This window comes from Artibeus jamaicensis, unplaced genomic scaffold (assembly GCF_021234435.1).
Source record: "Artibeus jamaicensis isolate MK-2021 breed Jamaican fruit bat unplaced genomic scaffold, CSHL_Jam_final scaffold_660, whole genome shotgun sequence".
Taxonomy (NCBI): Eukaryota; Metazoa; Chordata; class Mammalia; order Chiroptera; family Phyllostomidae; genus Artibeus; species Artibeus jamaicensis.
Genome location: NW_026522052.1, coordinates 10256938 through 10279069, shown reverse-complemented (window position 1 = coordinate 10279069; position 22132 = coordinate 10256938). Strand labels below are relative to the sequence as shown.

The 22132-nt window shown below is 45.4% G+C and overlaps 1 protein-coding gene and 1 pseudogene across 2 annotated transcripts in view; one reads left to right on the top strand and one right to left on the bottom strand.

Moving 5' to 3' along the window:
• Positions 1-4956, bottom strand: part of FEZ1 (fasciculation and elongation protein zeta 1) — a 38378-nt gene extending 33422 nt beyond the window's left edge. Inside the window, exon 1 of one of the 2 annotated variants that reach the window (XM_037134138.2) lies at positions 4808-4956. The gene's annotated coding sequence lies outside the window, so the exon portion shown is untranslated. Of the gene's footprint in view, positions 1-4513; positions 4542-4807 lie in introns of those variants that run through there. The other variant, XM_053659453.1, reaches the window with a different exon arrangement.
• The window catches only part of LOC119041056 (phosphatidate phosphatase LPIN2-like), a 28234-nt pseudogene continuing 10761 nt past the window's right edge, over positions 4660-22132 (top strand).

Sequence of the window (22132 nt, the reverse complement as noted above, 5' to 3'; positions counted from 1 at the left end):
GCTGGCAGACCATAAATGTCACTATTGTTCAATGTATGTCCAAATCCTTAACCCTGTGCTCCAGAACCTGGTGGATCTTCATAACTTACTTAGTGGCAAAACCTGACCTGACCTAAGCTCATTTGGCAAGTAAACCTGATCTATGTGAACATAAAGGCTGAATATGGTTTTGTTATCTCGTTTCTGGAGACTGTTTCCCTCATGCCCATGGGATGCTATGCAGAATATACACTCTATTACTGCCTTCCAAAACTCGAGATAGCCAAAGTTCTGAAACATGCCCGGCCCCAAGGGTTTTGGATAGGAATTCATGGCCCAGGATACGACTACCTTCATCATTAAATAAGAAACTAATAGAACACCAACTGAGACTTTCAAGCAAGCACCAGAGTTTCTCCCAGACACTGAGTGTGTGTCTGGGACTAGAGGAATGGAGTAAATGAACCATTATCCTGTAAAAGACAGACCCCCTACTGCCCAGGCCAGTGTGGCTCAGTTGGTTGGAGCACTGGTCTATGGACCAAAAGGTCGAAGGTTTGATTCCTGCTCAGGGCACATGCCTAGGTTGCAGGTTTGATCCTCAGTCAGGTGACTACAACAAGGCAGCTAATCGATGTTTCTCTCTCACATTGATAAAAAAAAAAAAAAAGACGAACTGTGTGTCCCAGAGCAGAATCCATGAGAACACCTTGGACCCTGCACCTTGCACCCGGGAAGGTTGCACACTCTGGCCTCCCTTCAGTTCCCAACAGCTCCGGGCCCTCTTCATATGTTGCCTTTATCTGTGATGTATCCATCTGTGTGTACCCCCAAGCCCTTCGCCAATTTGAATCTAAATTCCTTGAGGACACAGGCGTCCTCTGACCACCCTCCCCGCTCCCAGCACACGCTGCCCTGTGGCCAGGCAATCAATCAGTGCGCACTCACTGAAGACCGATCTTTTCACCCCACACTCAGGCAGCACAAACACCGTTGTCTATCCTGCCCTTGTCTGCACACAAAACTCCCTTCCTTGTAACAAAGTCAGGCAACCCAACTCTTCTGTCTCTGTGATTTTTGATCCAGTGAGATGCTTACATTGGAACCACTACCTGAAAAGAACCGAACAGACAGCAAAAACTACCGTTTGATGCTACGAGTGCCATTCTCCATCTCTACGGAGCTGAAACTCTAAATAAGCAGAGTGAGGGGCGGGCCAGGCCCTGGCCAGCTCTTCCTTGGCTTTTACTGGGGTTGAGTCAGTGGGCACAGCATCACATCAAAGCATATCCTGAGTACTTATAGTTTACAACCGCAACATGGTAGGACCTTAGAATATAAAAAGATACAAAAGCAGGATGATAGCTTGGGAAGAACACAGGCTTAAGGGACAAGAGACTGGCCGATGTCTGGCTCAGTGAGAAGCATCGTGGGTCCTGATTACCTCATTTGTTAAAATGAAGGTGGTGGTAAAGAGCTAATACCTTTGGAACTTGATTTTAATAACATATGAACTTAATAACTTAATTATAATAATGTATTTTATTTAATCCAGCATAGTGAAACTATCACCATTTCAAATCGTAATCCATATTTTAAAATATTAATGATCCACTTTTATATTTTTTTCATACTATCTTTGAAATCCAGGGTATATTTTACATTCACAGTAAGTCTCTGTTTGGACGAGCCCCGTTTCCAGTGCCCAAGAGCCTCATGTAACCAATGGTACCCTATTGGACACCACAGCTATTGAGCCACATGTGACTACTCGTCAGAGAGCGATTCTTCACCAAAGGTCTACAGACATCAAGGGCTCTTGAGTATAATTACATTTTGGTTAATGCATTTAAAACATATTCAGAGAAGGATCCCATAGGTTTCTCTACATTGCCAAAAGGGCCCACCCACAGCACAGAAATGATGAGGGCTTCCTTAGTGCCAATGTGAGTTCAGGCAAGACCACAGACTGAACAGTGAGTAGGGAAGGTTTCACTGGTAAGGGGTTTGTCAGCGGAGGTGGGACTCTGGAGGGTGACGTGCTGGACTGTGGGTTCCCACCTTGGTCTTATCGCTTCCTAGCTCTGAGACTGCAGGCAAATCGTCAGCTTCCTTGTGCCTCAGTTTCCTCATCTCTAAAATGGGATTTAGAAGAGTACTCGCATTGAAGATTATTTTGTGGAGTGAATGAGATCATCTTTGAAACAGTAGGTACAATGTGTAGAATACACAGTGTCCAATAAATTTCAGTGATTTTAGGAAAATGGGAATAACCTAGTTCCATGGAAATGTGGAGTGAGAGTGCTCCAAGTGACAGAAAAACTGTCCCTGCTATGACATACTGTCCTCAAAATGCTTATCAAGTGAGAGAACTGTTGCTGAATAAATGTTATCATCTTTTTTGCTAAGGCACCCATATTTTCAGTTCATTTGGTCAAAGCCTTTTGAATCATGGGTCCCATTTCAGAGAGACATGAAAGTTAACCAGCAGATGTTCCAGAAATGTCATTCCCTTTAAATGTGTACTCTTTTCTAGGAGAGACTGTGTGCTGGAAGGAGCAGGTGATGCCAAGGGGGTGGGGATTTGAAATAGCACAATCTATACTAATTAACCAGCAACAAGAGGACTCAGACTGAGTTTTGAACGCTGGCATCAGGAAGATTATGCTGGAAGTACCCATCCTCAGTAGCCTCTAGAGAAATGGATTCATCTAGAGGATTATTAGGGAAGAAATCTATATTATAGTTTGAGAGTTCAGAAACATAATCACAATCCATAATGTAGCTTGATTTCTTTCCGCCAGTTCACTGCATAGTAGCCGAGAAGCTTGGTGTGAAGCTTAGCAGCTACACATGATGCTAAGACCGAAAGCTGTGCTGGCAACGAGAAGTCACCCAACACCCAGAGTGAGCCTAGGATTTGTAGAAAGACCTTCGGCTGCGGCAGAGGAGATGAGAGCCAGGCATTTTGACTGGCCCTACCATGGTCCTGAGGAGGGAGTTCTGGGTTGGGGCTCGAAGCCCTTCTTGAAATGGTGCCCCCTTCTCTCCCTCCTTCAGCTCGCCTTCTTTCACTCTTCATCTTTGCCCCCCAACTGATCCGGTCCTGCTCTTGCACCCTGGCAAGCGTGCCCGTCTTCCTGTCTTCACTGCAGGTCGCCTCAGAGGTCTCCTCCCACCTTAAAAGCTAGGGTCAGTATAATCAGTCACTTATCCCTTTTTATTCTGTACTTTCAAAACTGATTTTTTAAAAAAACATATCAAGAATGACAGAAAGAAGAAACCATAGAAAGCCTGTCTTATCTTTTTATCGTAGAACAGAGGGCAGGGGTATAGTTTGATTACGTACTATAATCTATTCCATTTATTTTGGCTCCAGATAGATAGTGTAATTTGGCAAAGAAAAGGCACCTCGGAGCTTCACAGAGGCCTGGTAGGAAACGCGTACGCCTCTCTCTCATGCAGCACAATGAAGCACTAGCTGCAGCTTGGCGCTGCCGCCCAGACTTCCAGTCCCTGCTTTGCTGAGCTGAGCAGAGTGGAGCAGAGCAGCAGAGAATTCGCCGGGCGCCACAGAGGCCCCCCTGACAGTGCCCCCTGCTTCCCATTACTCGCCCCATAGATCAATTGCTTCTGCGTGCCCCGCGCCGTCCCTCCCACCTGCCCTCCACTAATGCACCTTCGGGTTTCCTGCTGCTACGCAGCAACACCCGGCCGGTGCACACGATCGTGCCAGCTTCACATTTTGATGGAAAGAGTATTTCATTGCATCCAAGCCAGCAATCCCTTAGCGGTTCTGCTTCCCTGTTTCCCCTCCTCCCGCTGCTCCATTCACCCTCTTCTCGCATCCCCCCTACCCTCCGCCCCTGGGCTGTTGGGGTAAATAAAGGCTCCGCCAAGCAGCACAATGGCTGGCGCTCCAAGAAAGCTGGGCTCACCCCGCCGGCCGCACACAGACTCCACTGGTCCTTTTGGCCAAACAAGACGGGGACACAGGAATGGGTAGGGATTTAGGGGTGTCGAGGATGGAAGAGGTAGGTAAGAGAGAACAGAGGGCTGTGATGATAATCCCCGCCCCGAGCTCTGTCCAGCGTCGCGCTCTGAGCCCCAGAGACCCGGAGCCCACGGTCGGCAGCGCGCCCTCCACCACACGCGTCCTTCCTGCGACTGGTCCTGTGGTCCGACAATCGCTCCCCAGCGTCTGCGGCGGCGGCCAGGGTGCTGACCCCGCAGGCGTGCTGGGTCCTGGGGAAGGCCTGGCACCCCAGGGAGAGCACGGCGGACGGCGGGACGGGTTATTAGGGGCAGAGACGACTTGAGTTTTTAAGGTGACAGACCGGGGGAGGCACCGACCGCTGCTCCCGCCCCACCCGGGCCCCCTGCCTCCCCGGCCCCACACCGCGTGCTCCGGTACACAGACACACACATGCACACACGCACCCCCGCACCGGCGCGCTGACACGGACACACACTGTCACACTCCCATACACGTCCACACATCCACGGTCACGCCTAGTCACACTCACACACACACCAGGCCCGGCTGGGGGCCCAGGCTCTGATGCTGCTCGCAGTGCCCGCGGTCCCACGTCCCCGGCCCGGCGCTGTGTCCCCGCTGCGCTCCTGCGAACGGCTGGGCAGAGAGCGCCGGCCCCCGGGCTTTTCCTTTCCGATTCCAGGATGGCACACGGCAACGGGGTGCGAGGCTGCGGCTCTTCCAGACCTACGGGCAGGGAAGCCCGGGGTCGCAGGGCCTCCTTACCACCCTGTCCAACCCCCACCCACGGCCGTGGGTCGGTCCGGACAAGATCGCCCCCCGCGACTGCACCTGTGCGGGTCCTGGCGGAGGGAGGCGCGTCCCGGGGCTCAGTGGGACACCTCCATCCACAGAATTGCCGGAGCGCAGTGCGAGGGAGCGGCGGGGCAGTGGCTGCGGGGCAGTGCGGCGGCAGCAGCCAGCTCCCCGGCACCCGCCCTCCGCCCCTCCCCGCGCTCGTGCCCGGGCTCCGGGGCCGCGCCCGCGCGCGGGCTCCCGCCCACCGGCGCGCGCGGGACCCATGCGTCATCTCCTTGTTAACATTCGTAGCCTTCCTTGGAGCAGGTGGCTGCCTTTATTAATATTTATAAGTTTAGTACCTCCCCCTGCCCCCTTTAACATTGGCCTTTCTGCTTCCGACAGGAATATGCAGAACATCCAACTTGGGCGCGTGCAGTAACTCGGGATGGAAGTCTCACTGGGCCCGACGCTGTAAGTTCTCGAAAAAACTAGGCGGTGCCCGAGTGGATGAGCAAGTGGACGCCTACAGACACGCTCCAAAAACCCCTGGACTTCCCCGGCTCCCCATTCTACTCTACCGGGGCTGGGGCGGGCAAGCCGAGGGATGTCTGCCAGCCACAAGCCAGTTCAGACCTCAAGCCAAAGGCGATCGACACTTACCACCCAAAGGTGCAGAATGGGAGCTGGGTCCAGGCTAATAATGCTGAGTGAGGTTTCCAGCCCAGGCGGACTTGTGATGAGGGTAATTCACCAGGTGATGTAAGGAAGGAGCCTAGGGCCTTATGAAAATTTACTCCTCGTTCATTTATCTGGTCCACTATGCATAAGCTTGAGCTTATAGGTGCGTTTACCTGCTGTCTAATAATTCATGAGAGCAGACAATGAAAACTGGGAGGACTGAAAGGATCAATGAAACGTAACTGGAAGCGCGCGTCTGCTTGGAGAACCCGAGTACTTTGTCAAGTTAGGTGAGGTCAGAGGACGTGTAGTGTGCCTGGGCTAATCTGAGAACTGCAGCTGAAAGCTGAAGGGAGCCTTTCCATAGCTCTTTTTTTTTTTTCACTCATTATACAAACATTTCAATCACAAAAAAGAGGCAAAGCAAGGGAACAAGGTCCCGATGAAGCAGGAGGAAGAGCTGGTCATTCTGCCCTTCCAGTGTCACTAACCGGAGGATTTCCTCCTGCTAGGGTGGAAGGAAAGTAGGGGGTTAGAAAGTCCTTGAGTCTACTTTCCTGGGTTGATACCTAGTGCTGTGACTTGGGCGGGTTAACCCTCTTGTGTCTCAGGTCTTCCTCTCTAAAGCAGGATATTTAACAGCACTCACCTCGGAGACTTGGTATAGGGTTAGAGTACTGTGTGTAAAGTACTTCCAAGAGTACTGTGTGTAAAGTACTTCCAGGCATGACGGAAGGCGCTATTTAACTCTTGGCTATTATCTTCCTTAGCAGAAGCCTGGGGACCCTGCACTAGAGGCCACCTTCTGTCCGTATCCGCAAAGCATGGGACTCACAGGTTTGAGAGAAGTTTTCCAGGAAGTACAGCAAAGTGAGACCTTGGGCTCTGCAGAAAACTCGGGTTCAACCCCCCGTGTTTTATTAGCTGGTGACCTCGTGCAAGCTTTTTACCCTCTCTGAGCCCCATGCCTGTTTTCTTGTCTGTAAAATGGAATGTCAGTATCTACTACAAGGTTGTTGTGCAAATTAAAAAAACAATCACGCAAAATGCTTAGCATAGCAGCTGGCATAGAGTAAGTATTCAGTACGTGAATTCTGTTCTTATTTTTGTGAGGATTTGGAGGAACTGGAGGCTGAGGACTGACATTCTAGGGATCTGGGATGCGTGCCCTGAATGTCAGCAGTTATTCTGCTGGCAAACATTTCTTTCATTTTACTGCAGTGAAATATACCTAACAACACCTGCCATGTTAACTGCTTTTTTAAATCTTCACCGGAGGGTATGTTTATTGACTTTTACAGGGAGAGGGGGAGGGAGAAAGAGAAAAATGTTGATATGAGAGAGCAACATCAATCAGTTGCCTCCCGCGTGAGTGCACCCTGACCTAGGTACCTGCCCTGAGCAGGGGTGAAACCCGCAACCTTTCGGTATATCGAACGATGCTCCAAGCCGCTGACATGCCCGGCTAGGGCTGTGCTAACCGTTCTTAAGAGTACAATCCAGTGGCATCAAGTACATTCACACTGTTATTGCAGGTGTTACTGCTGTCCATTTGCAGAACTTTTTCATCGTGTCAACCTGAAACTCTGTACCCATTAAAGTTATCACTCCCCCTTCCTCCTTCTCTGCAGCCCCTGGCAATCGCCTTCTGCCTCCGTGGATTTGACTGTCCTAAGTACCTCCTATAAGCAGAACCATACAATGTTTATTGTTTTGCTTCTGGCTTATTTTACTTACAGAGTACTTTCAAGTTTCATCCATGTTGCAGCATATGTTAGAATTTCATTCCTTTTTTTAAGCTGATCAATAGTTCATTGTATGGATATACCACTTCCTGTTTACCCATTCATTCGTCTGAGGGCATTTGGGTTGTCTCCACCTTTTGGCTACTGTGAAAAATGCTGCTGTGAAGACAGGTGTACAAATTCCAGGCAACATTTTGTTTGTTTGTTTTGCATTCTGTGACCTGTGCTAAAAGCCGGGGAGGTAAAAAATGAGGGCGTGCCTTCCAGAGATTCAGAGTTGAGAGATTGGTTTCCAAATTCTACCACTTGAAACCTGTAGTGGGCTGAAAGGCTTCTTCCCCTAAACCTATATCCACTCGGAACCTCAGAATGTGACCTTGTTTGGAAACAAGGTCCTTGCAGATGTAATTAGTTAAGATTAAGCGATTATTTTGGGGAGCTGTCCTGTGTGTTGTGCGCCGTTTAGCAGCATCCCTGCCCACTAGATGCCAGTAGCACCACCCTCTTCCCTGAGTTGTAACAACCAAAAATGCCTCCAGACTTCAAGTAACCCCCGGGGGGTGGGGATGACAAAATCACCCCGGTTGAGAACCACTACCTTTGACATGGGTCTTTAAGGGGTAAGTGAACATTTTGCCAGAATGGGTCTGCATTTCATACAGAGGGGACTAACAGTAAAGCGTGGGTATGTACATGGGCACACCACGCCTGTAAGTAAGAAAAACAGAGAAGACTGGGCCATAGGTACAAACTGCTGGTTGTTGGGAATGCAGCACAAACAACTGCTGCAGAATCACACCAGTACCATTCTAGGGGCTTATGTCAGTTCCTAAACTAAACTTCCATTAGTCCCTAATTTATTTAAATGGAATCAAAGATTCTTGGAGTATATAAAACATTGCACAACCATCTGGTCTAGCCACACACTGGACTCAGAAACCAATATAACGTTACACACACTTCCTACATTGATACTTCAGGGAGGAGAAACTTGGCTTCCCAGGGCTGCCCGGTCCTTTTTTGTTTCTTGGTTTTCTTTTCCTGAGTGGTTTTAAACTAGTAATGACTTTTTACTTTAGAAATTCGGTGACAGCGTGGTGTGTATCACACTCATCTTATTTGATCTTCCTTAGAAGACTCCATCTTGAAAAAGCCAGTTTTCCTTGACATTCTGGAAATGAGTTGCTGAATCTTTACTGAAAACCTATGTCAATCGCGGCCCAGTAAATAAAGATGAGCTTGTACCTGCTAATATTTTAAGACTACTTGAGTTTTCCATCACCGGTAGTTCTCGACTACCAACATGCAATTCAAGCCTGTATTCATCTCCACCCCTGATCTCCAGGGTTGACTAAACTCCCTAATTTGTTTCCACAAGGGAAATGGAATATTCCCCATGATTCACAGTCTATTCATAGCCATATAGTCTGTAGGTAATTATTCCCGACCACAAAGCACATGCAACAAGAACAAGGCCATATTGATTTTTTTTAAAAGATTTTATTTATTTATTTTTAAAGAGAGAGAACAGTGGGAGAAAGTGAAGGAGAAAAACATCAATGTGTGATTGGCTCTCCAGCGCCCCCTACTGGGACCTGGCCTACAACCCAGGTTTGTGCCCTGACTGGGAATCAAACTACCTATCCTTTGGTTCACAAGCCAATGCTCAATCCACAGAGCCACACCAGCCAGGGCAAGACCATATTGCTTTAAAAAAGAATAAGCAGTAGTGTAAAAATTGACAATAAATCAACCCCCCAAATAATTATAAATTCCAGAGCAGTCATCTCTGTTGGAATAGCAGTCACCTGATGAAGAAATGACAAAAATATGCCCCAGATTGCAGGCCAGGTCCACAGTTGGGGGTGTGCAAGAGGCAACCAAAAGATGGTCCTCCCCCTCATCGAGGTTTCTCTCCCTATCTCCTCCCCTTTTCTCTCTCTGAAAGTAAATAAAATCTTTATACACTATAAAGGGCTTAGGATAAAATGCTTTCCTGTTCTTAAAGTTCATAAATCTAAACTCTACATTTTATTTCAAAAGCCAATCACAATATTTTGTTTAAGTGGACCCTGAACTCCCTGAGGGATTTTGAAATGTCTTTTACTATCTTTGCCTTTGTTTCTCCATTTGTAGATTCCTGACCGTTTCACAGAGATATCGTGAGAAAGCAAAAGCATGTACACAGTTATACAAAACACTAGGGAGGGAGCAGATTCAATCCACCAATTAACTCCATATTTCATTTTACTCTGGGGTTTCCTATAACCAAACCTCAGTTGTTATCCAGTCATAAAAGGGAGTTATGTCTATGGGACATCCTTTAATTTCCCCTTCTAGGGTTGCCCGACTTACTAAATAGAAACGAGAAATGTCCAGTTAAATTTGAATTTCAGGTAAAGAATGAATACCTTTAAATAAGCATTCACAAACATTGCATAGAATAGACTTACACAAAAAAGTTATTGCCTATCTAAAACTCATATTTAAGCAGGCACTCAATGTATCTTTGTTTTTTTATCTGGCAACTCTCTATCCATCCTTACCTTGGCAGACACAGGCAATTCCTAGATGGTGTGTGTATAATAGTTAATTTAATTATATACTTTTTAGGATGTATGGACTATCTCAATGAAAAAGTTTAGAAAAGTATTTCTAAAGGATGTTTTAATTGTTCTTGAAAAATGAGTCTGGTCGGTGTATCATTGTCCGTATCTCCCTCTTCCCCTTTTGCACCTAGAGGATGTCCTTTTTTTAATGCTTTTTGAAATGCAGGAGCAGTTTCTTATTTATTTATTTATTTATTTATTTATTTTAGCAAGAACAGAAGGGAGGGAGAAACAGAGGGAGAGAAACACTGATGTGTGAGAGAAACTTCGATCGGTTGCCTCTTACACACCCCTGGCTGGGGACCTGGCCTGCAACCCAGGTATGTGCCCTGACTGGGAAGTGATCCAGTAACCTTTCAGATTGCAGGCCAGTGCTCAATCCACTAAGCCACATCAGCCAGGGCCAAGAATATCTTTTGTGGGAGGAAAAATAATATATTTTATGAGTATGTCAAAGTGCCATATCTGGAAATTTGCGTGAGGCTGACTACCCTGCTCTATGGGGTGGAGATGAGAACAAGAGTAAGGAGAAGCCCTGGCTGCTGGGGCTCGGCGGACTGAGCACCAGCCTGTGACCTGAAGGGTCTCTAGTTCCATTCCCAGTCAAGACACATGCCTGGGTTGTAGACGGGTTCCCCAGATGGGGGTGTGGGAGAGGCAACTGATTGATGTATGTCTCACATATTGATGATTCCCTCCTTCTCCTTCTCTCTCCCTACCCCTCTCTCTAAAAGCAAATAAAATATTTTTTTAAATGTAACGAGGAAATAGAAGTAGAGGAAGGTGTACTGAGGAGGAAATTTAAAAAGAAGCAATGACATCCGCCTGTCTCTATCTGATCACATGCAGACCACGAGGCCTGATACACCATGAACGCAGACTTGATCAGCACATGCACACAATAGCTTGTACCTGAATGTCATTAACTTTATTTATAGTGGCCAACAAGAGTGGGAATAACACCAGTGCTCATGGAGAGATGAAGTGACAAACAAATGTGGAAGGTACACGCCACAGAACATTATTCCACCATAAAAGAAACAAGAGCACTCACCTATGTTGCAACATGGATGCACCTTAAAAACATCGTGCTGAGTAAAAGAAGCCAGACACAGAAAGTCAAAAATTGCGTGTCCCGTTTACGTAAAATGTCCAGAATAGGTAAATCCATAGAGAAAGAAAGTAGATCAGTGGATGTCGGGGGCCATGTGGAGAAGGGAACGGAGAGTGAATGCTAATGGGTGTGTAGCCTCTTTAGTTTCTTTAGGGGTGATGGAAATGTACTAAAATTAGGTAACAGTGATGACTGTCCAACTCTGTGTACTAAAACCCACCCAATTGTATACTTGAAAAGATTGACTTTTATGGCAGATGATTACATCTCAATGATGCTATTATTTTTTTAAGTGAATGCATTTTTTAAAAATAAGAAAAAATATAATAAAGAGTATATTTTAAAAATAAAGAAGGAGGGAAAAAAAGCATGGTCAGCTGTCAGGTGATGATGCCACAGAACCACTCAGGGCCACTTCCGAGGAGCCAGCCTTGCGACAAGGAGGCTCTTGTTTGTGTGGCTGTCACACATGGAGCTTTAACTAGTATTGCTGTTAACTAAACTTTAAAATCCTTATTTAATTTGCACTGTGACTCTATAGAGTAGGTATTACTATCCTCATCTCTTGGGAGAAGAGGAAATCTCTCTTGGGAGACTCGGAGACAGAGTAAGGAAGGTGCAGGGCAGGGTTCTCACCCAGGGCCATCGGATTCCAAAGCCCAGAATAGCCGCGGTTCACACCCTGTCCATCAGAGAAACCAATAATGACAAGAATTCTGAGTGAGCCGAGAGAGAGGCCCGGCACGCACTGCCAGCTGCTCTGCTGCCCACTCCTTCCTCTCCGGTAGCAGTTCTTTCTCCCTAGTAGATCTTGTTTGTTTGTGTTTTTACTGCATTTTCAGCCTTCTTGAACCTTTTGCATAGATTTATTTCTTGCTTTAGATGCTGCTTGAAAACGTCCTCATCCCTAGACATCTTTAACAAAAAGGTGCTTGGACTCTCAGAGCCCGACCAAAGCTCCGTGTGATATTTTTGCCAGCAATGAAAACTTAATGTCAGAATTTGCTCACGTGTTGTGAGACCTTTTGCCCTGTGTCTCCCAGCCCCTGTTCCTTCCCCAGCGCTTCTGAGCCGCATTTTAGAATACGAAGGCATCAATAGGTCTAGGTCTTGGTGTCCGGTTTGGTTTATTACCCTGCCCCAGGCCCTCCTGAACTGGGTTATGGAGTGAGGTCTGAGCTCATCAGGGGCTTTGAGGGACCATCCAAAGAGCAAGGCATCTTCCCTCTTCCTTTTCTTTCCTCAGCAGGAAAGAAGGCTGCCCACCCCTTCCTTCTGCAGAACTGCACCCCTCCCCTTCCATCTCTCCCCCCACTGCTGCCTTTCACTGAAGCTGCCAGGTTGCCATGCCAATAAGGTTCCCATGGTTACTAAGAAGAGCTGCTGCATTCCAGCAGCCAGAGCTTATCCACAAAAGGAGGAAGGGAGACCATTATTGCCCCCAGGACAAAAAAAGGGACGGGGGTGGGGGGTGGGGCGTCCTCAGCCCAGGGATCGTCGGAAGGCACATCTTGTTTATCCTTATGTCTCCAGGCGGGACCTTGGACCCAGTCTTGCCACCTCCACTCAAATTCCCCATTCCCTAAACTGGGAGAGAGGCGCCTGGCACTAGTTCAAGTCCATTGTTTTGCCTAGTGTGGCGTCCAATAGGCACCACATTGTGAAGATCCTGTTAATATGTAAATATACTAATACATCTGGGCTCTTTGTCTGGCTAGAAAAATGGTACAGTGCACAACATGGTCTGCTGTCTCCTCAGTTGGATGTCTCCTCTGAGAAGCTGCTTTTCTCCTTATGGTGGTCCTCCTGGATTGACTAGCCTAAGGCACACCACGTTAAAAACAAAAAACAAAGTTTGCTTTTCCTCAAATATAAGGTATTTTAATGCAAAATTCAAAAATTATAAAAAAATTTTTAGTCATCCACAATTCCAAAATCAAAAAGTTTATCTTTTTTTTTTCTTTTTAAAATACACAGTTTTTGTGACTGGTTTGTCTTAGGTAGTTGTAGTGTTAGTTATAGTTAAGCAGGTGTAGCTAGATATAAATAGAGAAATGGAGCAAAGAGAATCAGATACTAAACCCAATAAACTAGGGAACTGAATCAAACATTAAGTCTGATTTACTAGGAAGCTGTAGCATTCACAGCCTCCCCAGGGGACCACCGCATCCTCCACTCTCAGGACCCAATCCACAAAGCCAGCAAGAAGAATGGGTTACCCATAAAACAGCAGGGGAAAAAGAAATTCCTCTGCTAGGGGCATGCCCAGTAGAAGCCAAGGTGGTAGAGGGAGGTGCTTCTACTGTGAGGCACGCCCACAGTAGGGAATTCAAAATGACGACCGTAAAGGGGAGGGGTCTAATCTGGGGAAAAGACTGAATTGGTTAGTGGGAGGGCCCAGCACAAGCCTGCAAAGGATCGGAAAAGGGATTGGCTAGTTTGAAAGAGCATCTGGTCTTTCCCAAACTCGAGGTAATCAAAGCATAACAAGGGCCTCTCTCCCACTAGGCAGCACGCGTTTGCCTGTGTGCTCACTCGTTCTCTGTCCGTAACAGCAGTGCGGGCCTTAGCAGCTTGTAGGTCCCAGCAAGGCTCCAAATGCGGGCCCCAGCACAGGCCTGGGTGCGGCAGGCGCCACAGCGCCGCCGAGCACAGCCAGGAGCAGAGACTACCCTAGCCGAAGGACAGAGACAGAACTGGACTAAGCTTTGGCGTGGACTGAATGACACTGCACCTCACCGGTGTCAGGACAATGGCACAGAATTTCTGGACCCTGGCCCTCCTTCTGGGCTTGGGGAAGACAAGACTGGACTTCTTCTGCAGCGCGACAGAGCTGAGCCACCTGGCCTGGATGAGGCACTGGGAACCTGGGGGCATTTATTTCTACCTCAGTACATTTTATCAGCACCTCATCCTCCCATACGGGTCCCCACAATGCATTTCTTGTGATTCTGTGGAAGAATCCCATTTTCATTGACAACAGTAGCACATAATTTTTGAAACACAATTTACTTTATTCAGATTTTGCTATGGTGAGATTTTTCTCGCTCTGTTTTCATCACTTGTCCATAAAAAATGGCAGTTCCTCAAAGAATCATAGTTACCTTCTGTGCCTAAAAGCAGAGCATGAACTTATACTTGAGAGACGTGCTCCTTCCTAGAAATCAGGGGGAGAGAAGTAGTTTTCATCTTCAGAGATGGGGAGTGATTACCAAAATGATTTTGCATAAACAGACCTTACTAAAATAGTCCTTACATTCCTTTAGTTCCTCCCCCAAGTATTTTCTACTCAATTCTCCACAGTTTATTGTTCATTGAAGCTCAAACTCTTTTTCTTTTGTTAAAAGGATATAGAAGCCCCCCTGGGCTAAATGGTTCTTTGAGCTTTACTTCTTTTCTGTGCACATAAACATGAACACATTTATGTGATTTTTATAGTGTTAATCTTTAGTCTGTTTAATCACAGATCCCAGGAACTGAATTAAAGAGAGTAAAGAAAAAGTTTCTCTTCCCTGATGCACCTACGTTCATAGCAGCGTAACTCACAATAGACAAGACATGGAAACAGCCCAAGTGTCCGTCAGTGGATGGATGGATAAACAAAATGTGACATATCCATACAATGGAATACTGTTGAGTCTGGGAAAGGAAGGAAATTCTGATACATGCTGTAATGCAGATGAACCTTGACGACGTTATGCTCAGTGAAATAAACCAGTCACAAAAAGGCAAGTACTCTATGCTTCCATGTATAGGAGACCTCTAGAGTGAATTCATAGAAACAGAAAATGGGATGGTGGTTTCCGGGGCCTGGGAAAAGGAGGAAACCTGGAGTTGTTGAATGAGTACAGACTGTAATTACAAGGTGAAGAAGTTCTGGAAATTGGTGGTGCAACAATGTGAATATACTTCACTCTACTGAACTGCGTAACTACAAATGGTCAAGATAGTAAACTTTATGTGATGTGTGTTTTACTACAATTTTTAAAATCCAAACAAGCGTAGAGTTACTATGTGATCCAAAGTGGGTGGAATGTAGGGTATGTGAAGTGTATTTCAATGATGCTGTTAAAACCTGGAATAAATAAAGTATTTAAGTCTTAGCAAATTGCAGAGTTCTAATCGATCTAGTAGCTCGATGTGAAAAGCCAAGCCAAGCCAAGCCAGCCCCTTGGCCCGAATCTCTAGCTCACTAAGGAAGGATTCTTTTATTTTTTTTTAATTCCTGGGCCCTGAAGTTTCAGTTCAAACCTTTTTTTTAAAACTTTGTCATAAATATATTGCTTTTTTAATTCCTAGGTGAAGAGGGCTATTTTCTGAAATGTTCATTGAGAGGGAAATTCCTAACATGCCACTTTGTTTCAGGCAACTTATTTTTCTTTTGCTTCAATTTCATCATATCTAAAATGGTAACAATAATAAATATAATTCCTGTTAGCTTGTGTTGGGGAAAAATATTTTCCTCTGCCTACCTAGGTTCTTTTGACTGGCCTACTAATTAAATTGATGTAATACAGATGAACAGAAGAAAAAGGAATTAATTTTGTACGTCTGAGAGCCTCACAAAGATGAGAGGTTCAAAGACGGTTGGGCAATTGAAGCATAAGGAGAAGGGAGCAGCAGTCCGGGTCCTCAAAGGGAAGGCAATGCGCAGGAAGATGGGGAGAGCAAATGTTTGTCATGCCTTGTAAGGACATAAGGACACAGAGAGAACTTTGAACAAATATCCCCTCCAAGCTCCCCCTGATATGATAGACAGTTAGACAGAAGTGAGCAGAATAGGAGCGATGTGCCTAGTACAGAGGGTCACCAGGGCAGACAGTCCTGAGTACCTAGCAATGGGCAAAACTGGGAAAAGAAGTATTGTAGGGTCACCGTTCTATGGAGGGTGACCCTTCCTCCATAGAATGGTGCTGCTTGGGCAGTTTATACCACCTGACCTTTCATATCGCTTGTCATGTGCTTCAGACTTTCCCCTGACCTTTCTTCCCTCGACATGTTCCTAGTCATGTTGTAGACCACTTAGAGGGAGAACGAGGGGGCCGGAGAATAGCCTCATAGGACTCCCATATAAGCCTTGCCAGATCACTCCCTTAAGAATTAAGCCCTGAACTTCCGGCCAAGATGGAGGTGTAGGTAGACACACTGTGCCTCCTCGAACAACCAAAATAAGGACAATAATTCAGAAACAAAGTAACAACCAAAACTGAAAGAAAATTAAACTGTATGGAAGTCTGACAACCAAGGAGTTAAAGTAGACACATTCATCCAGACCAGTGGGTGGGGCACAGTTGGGCATCTGAGCGGAGGGGGTCTCAGCACAGGAAGTGGTGACCCTGGGCGCGTAAGGTGGCAACGTGCTCTCAAGGAGGCACCAGGCAAACCTTGAGCACCCTTGGGTGCTCAACCTTGGGTGGCTGGAAGACCCTGGGCGTCGGGTGGCAATGGGCAGACCCAGTGAGGTAGCAATTGAGGAGCAGGGCACCATGCGCAAAGTGGCTGGCTAACCGGGCAGCGGTCCCACATTCATGTGCAGATAACTGGGGAGTGAGACAGATCGTGCAACCCAGGGTTCTAGAGCCAGGAAATAAAGTCTCAAAACACCGATTGAAAACACTTGTGGGGGTTGAGGCACAGGGAGAGACTCCCACCCTCACAGGAAAGATCGTTGGAGAAACCCACAGGGTCCTAGAACACACACAAGCCCACCCACATGGAAATCAGCATCGGAAAGACCCAATTTGCTTAGGGGAAGCAGCAGAAGAGACCATGGTGCCATTGACAGCGGAATGACCCACAGTTTTTTCTTCCCTTTCTGACCCCGCCCCCACATACAGCGTCACAACCCAGCTACAAGGGCTGCCCCACCCTAGTGAACATCTAAGGCTCCGCCCCTCATACATAATAAGTGCGAACAGACCAAAACATTATGGCTCAAGCAGAACAGCTCAAAGCCCCAGAGCCAATACTTTTAAGCGACAAAGAGATAGCCAGCCTATCAGATGCACAGTTCAAAACACTGGTGATCAGGATGCTCACAGAACTGGTTGATTTTAGTCACAAATTAGATGAAAAAATGAAGGTTAAACTAAATGAAATGAAGGGAAATGCATAGGGAACCAATAGTGATGGGAAGGAAACTGGGTCTCGAATCAATGGAGTAGACCAGAAGGAAGAAAGAAACAATCAAACAGAAAAGGATGAAGAAACAAGAATTCAAAAAAAATGAGGAGAGGTTTAGGAATGTCCAGGACATCTTTAAACATTCCAACCTCTGAATTATAGGGGTACCAGAAGGGGAAGAGGAACAGCCATGAGTGGAAAACTTATTTGAACAAATAATGAAGGAGAACTTCCCCAATCTGGCAAAGGAAATAGGTTTCCAGGAAGTCCAGGAAGCTCAGAGAGTCCCAAAGAAGTTGGACCCAAGAAGGAACACACCAAGGCACATCATAATTAAATTACCCAAGATAAAAATCTTGGGAGAGAATCCTAGAAGCAGAAAGAGATAAGGGGACAGTCACCTACGAAGGAGTTCCCATCAGACTGTCAGCTGATTTCTCAAAAGAGATCTTGCAGGCAAGAAGGGCTGGAAAGAAGTATTCCAACTCATGAAATCCAAAGACCTACATCCAAGATTGCTCTATCCAGCAAAGCTTTCATTTAGAATGGAAGGACAGATAAAGTGCTTCTCAGATAAGGTCAAGTTCAAGAAGTTCATCATCACCAAGACCTTATTTTATGTAATGTTAAACAGACTTATCTAAGAAAAAGAAGATAAAAAACATGTATAGTAAAATGACAGCAAACACACAATTACTAACAACCACACCTAAAATGAAAACAAACTAAGGACACAACTAGAACAGGAACAGAACCACAGAAATAGAGATCACATGGAGGGTTAGCAACAAAGGAATGGGTGGGGAGAGAGGGGTAAAGGTACAGAGAATAAGTAGCATAGACGGTAGGCAGAAACTAGGGGGAGGGCAAGAATAGTGTGGGAAATGTAAAAGCTAAAGAACTTAAGACACATGGACATAAACTAAAGGGGGGGGGAATTTGGGAGGGAGAGGGTATGGAGGGTGGAGGGGAATGAAGGGGGGAATGGGACAACTGCAATAACATAATCAATAAAATATATTTGGGGGGAAAAAATTAAGCCCTCAGGATAGTGAGGTTCTGGTCTGCATCAAATAATCTTAGGAACAAAGCCTAGGGTCTCTGGGCCACAGAGATAGAATTTTGGTCAAACTAGAGATAACATCTAGGCCTCAGTAGTGTTTCAACTCCAGGCTCAGAAAAGCAGGAAAACTGAATCAATGTCATGGCTGACATCATGGCCAGCTGCAATGACTAATGACCCCCTACCCTAGCGCAGACCAATCAGTAGAGACCATGCCCCTGAAAGGACACACCTGGCAAACTGATGCTATTCTATTGAGATCCTTCCCTAAGACCTCCCCTAACAACCCCCATCTTTGGAAAACATATAAAGCTCCTTCAGATGAAAAACCCAGTTCTCTCCCTCTCTCTCTGTCTCTCCAGCATGCACGTATCTTTCTCCGCCCCCTTGTTCCCTCCAGGTGTGCACTTTTGCTTCCTTTCTCCTGAGCTCCAAGGGCACTTCTTTTGCCTCTGTAACTTGTTTCCTGAGCTGATGCAGCCTGGCTGGCTCACTTCTACCTCTGTGATTTTCTAAATAAACTTGCATTTATATTTGAGTTCTTGGTTCTGAATCCTTTCTTAGCCAATCTCAAGGACCAAGGTCTAACATCTGCTGTTGTTCGCCATTAACGCCTTGCTCTGGTGATAGTTCTCTTCCTGTGCCAGGCCCTCTATCTAAATTCTTTTAGACAGTTAAGAGGGCGGTAAAAGTGCTTGTTGAGTCTTTGTGCCTTGGTTCGCTTCAACTCAAAATCATCTGCGTGTCAAAGTGGCACATCCTGGAAGGCTTGTTCTGAACCCCTTCCCTTGCACAAGTGAAAAGATTTTACTGGGTTTCTCCACCCTGGGTGAAAAACCAGCCATTGTTTTGAGCATATCCTTATGGATGTGTTTCTAGAGTTCCACGACTGTAGGAGAGGAAGAAATTCCTTTTGCTCTCAGGTTCTGTACCTGAGAATTAAACTGACATAAACAAGTTAACAGGAGAAAAGAACAGAAAAAATTTAAAACATTTTTATGTGCTCATGGAAGTCTTCATATGGAAAATGAAGATCTGAAAAAGTAGTTAGGACCAAGAGTTTATTTACTTTTAAACAAAAAAAATGATAAATTTGTGGAGAAGTCACAATGTTACCTACCATCAGTAGTTTGCTGATTATTAATAAGAAAGGGAGCAAGGGGCATTAGACAATGAGTTTAGTAAACTGGGGAGCACAAGCCGTTTGCTTCACCAGGAAGCTTCATATATTCCTGGGGATTCCAGCATTTCTGCACTAAGGGGATGAACACTCCCCTCCTTTTTGCCTCCGGTACCGGATTTTGGGGGGACGCAGGAGGAGGTGCTCAACCATAGAGGCTCATCAGTCTAACTGGGGGGTGTAAACCCATCAAAACTCCGCAAAAGCCTGGGAAGTTGATTGGTCATTTTGAAAAAGCACCTGGTCCATCCCAAACCAAGGTAATATAATCTAAGTGGAACACAGAAGTTCTTTCTCTCTCTCTTGCTCAGGACCTGCACTCACCCTGTGCACCCATGTATTCTCTCTCCATAGCAGCTGTGTGGCCACTGGCCGCACAGACTCCACCTGCAGGCTCCAGGTAGGAGCCTGAATACCCCAGCACAACAAAAGATTGCAGCCCGGACCACAACCTAAACTGGCTGGATGCAGGACTGAACTGAGCTTTAATATGGCCCAGGATCTCTGGCTCTGATTTTCCATGGCAGGACAGACAGACAGGCGACCCAGGAGCAGCCTTCCACATGAATAAACCATTGTGCCACACCACAGTCTCCCGTGCTTGGGTCCTTTGAATGCTTTCCTGGATCCCGTGAAAGAGCCTGATCTCCACCAGTGAGACAAAGGGGTTTGAGGGAGGGGCAGTAAATAGTGGCACAGTGACTAGGAAATGTGTGGGGGAAATCTAATGAATGACCACGGTTCTTCTAGCAGGTCTGTTTGTACAGATTTAGCTCAGTCTCAAATCCTGGTCTCGAGTGATGGGAATGTTCTTCGTGGTCTAGGAAGAGCACCTTTCTCATGAGCAATTTTGTGACCTGCTTTTAGGTAGAAATGCCTTCGGCTCAAAATAATCAATATGCTAAAGCTGTGTATTTTGCATGGAGTATTCTGACCAACTTCATTGCCTTTCAGCTACTTATAAAGAGTAAATAACTAATAGAAATGCAAAGCATTTCTTACGATTCTTGCCTGTATACATGCAAATTAACTCTTTCAAGTGGAAACTCAATGGCTTCACTATTCCTGAACATTGGGAAAAGTCAGATTACCATTCATTTGTAAATTTATTTTTATATTTCTTTACTCCATATGAACTTGTGTTTCTTTAACTTCTCCTTTCAACTGGTTATAACATCTTACTGGTCCCCTCATTAATAATTAATTAAAAATTTAACATGTTCTTTTAAAAAAAAATCTGTATGAGAGTCCTGTTTCACCTTTGTTGAAAATAATCCTTTAACCTTTCTGTTTCTGGTAAAACGAGGAGCACCTCTAGCTGTGAGCTTTTTCCAGTGCAACGCAAAACTTAGTTCAATGGAGAGAGTATATATCTACCTTATTAAAGATTTCATCACAGGCCGTGGCTAGTGTGGCTCAGTGGATTGAATGCCGGCCTGTGAACCAAAGGGTTGCCAGTGGATTCCCAGTCAGGGCACACGCCTGGGTTGCAGGCCAAATCCCCAGTAGAGGGAGCTCGAGAGGCAACCATACATTGAAGTTTCTCTCCCTCTGACTCCCTTCCCTTCTTTAAAATTAAATAAATAAAATCATTACAAAAAAAGATGTTTCATCATAGATTTATTTTATTTTTCAACTGTACGTCTGGTGATCACATCAAAAGAAATCTAGCTTTTAAATGTTAGATAAGGATAGTAATGAAAGCTTACATTTACTGTATACTTAACAGGTCTGGTCACTATTTTAAGGACTTTATTTGCACTCTTCTTATGAAGTAAGTCCTGTCTGCAGTCACAGGACAGCTAGTTCACTGTCTTCATTAGCATTATTTTACTTTTTCCTGGTCTGTCCTGTCCAAGCAAATGGTTTGATTGCACATTACAGGGATTTCTCAGCATCTTGTCGGTGGAAAGCATTAATAGTTTGTACACTACAATTCTTTAAATAATCAATACCAAAACCAATAAGCAGAGACAGGGATTGAATCTTTATGGGCCCTTTATTTAGGGGGTCAGCAATCTGAGGAGATGGCAGGTTATGTACCCTAACAGACCATCTTACATTCCATTTCAAATAGATCCTTTTTATAAAAAGAAGAAAAGTGTAAGCATTGGATTTGGAATTCAGGGGAAAGGCTAATTAGATAAGAAGCTGCAGCATTCTTCCATCAGCTGACCAGTGATTCTTCATCTGTGTGTTGGGCGGTGGAGATCTTACTCTGGAGTACAATGACTTAGATAGTATGTTGATTGTTTGCAGTCCTCCTGGGGCACAAAGGTGGGACTGCTTGTGGTCCCCTGGAGTCAGGGCGGGTCATACTTCAGTTCTTGAAACAATAGTTTTTTTACATGCATTAATTACTAAGCTTGTTGAGTATTTAAAACTAAAATTTTCAAACTTTTGGGCACTCCCTTATTCCCCCAGTGTTAGTCTAAACTATTTTATTTTTATGAGGTTAGTTTTGTACGGAAGTCCTTATTTTGTTGTTAGGCATGCAGGCTATGATCAGACCATCTGGCAGGGGGCTTAGGAATACATTTAATTGCAGATCAACATAAGGGGGCACGTTGAATGCAACAGCAAGCTGTGCTGAAACACAGAACTGTATCTGGCACAGTTGACAAAAGTTGCACACTTTCCAGCTGGACTGCGCTAGTGAATTTTAAAGAAAACATTTACCTGTCCTTTAGAGTTACCACAGGCCCTTAATTATAAATATTGGAGTAGGTTATTTCCTTATTGATGTGCTTAACCAAAGTATAATTTTGAAGGCTTTCCAGGGGAGTATGAACACCTATAAGACATGAAGTGAAAGTTTAACATTTCCTGCAAGACAAAGTTTAGAAATGTTTAGAATATTTATG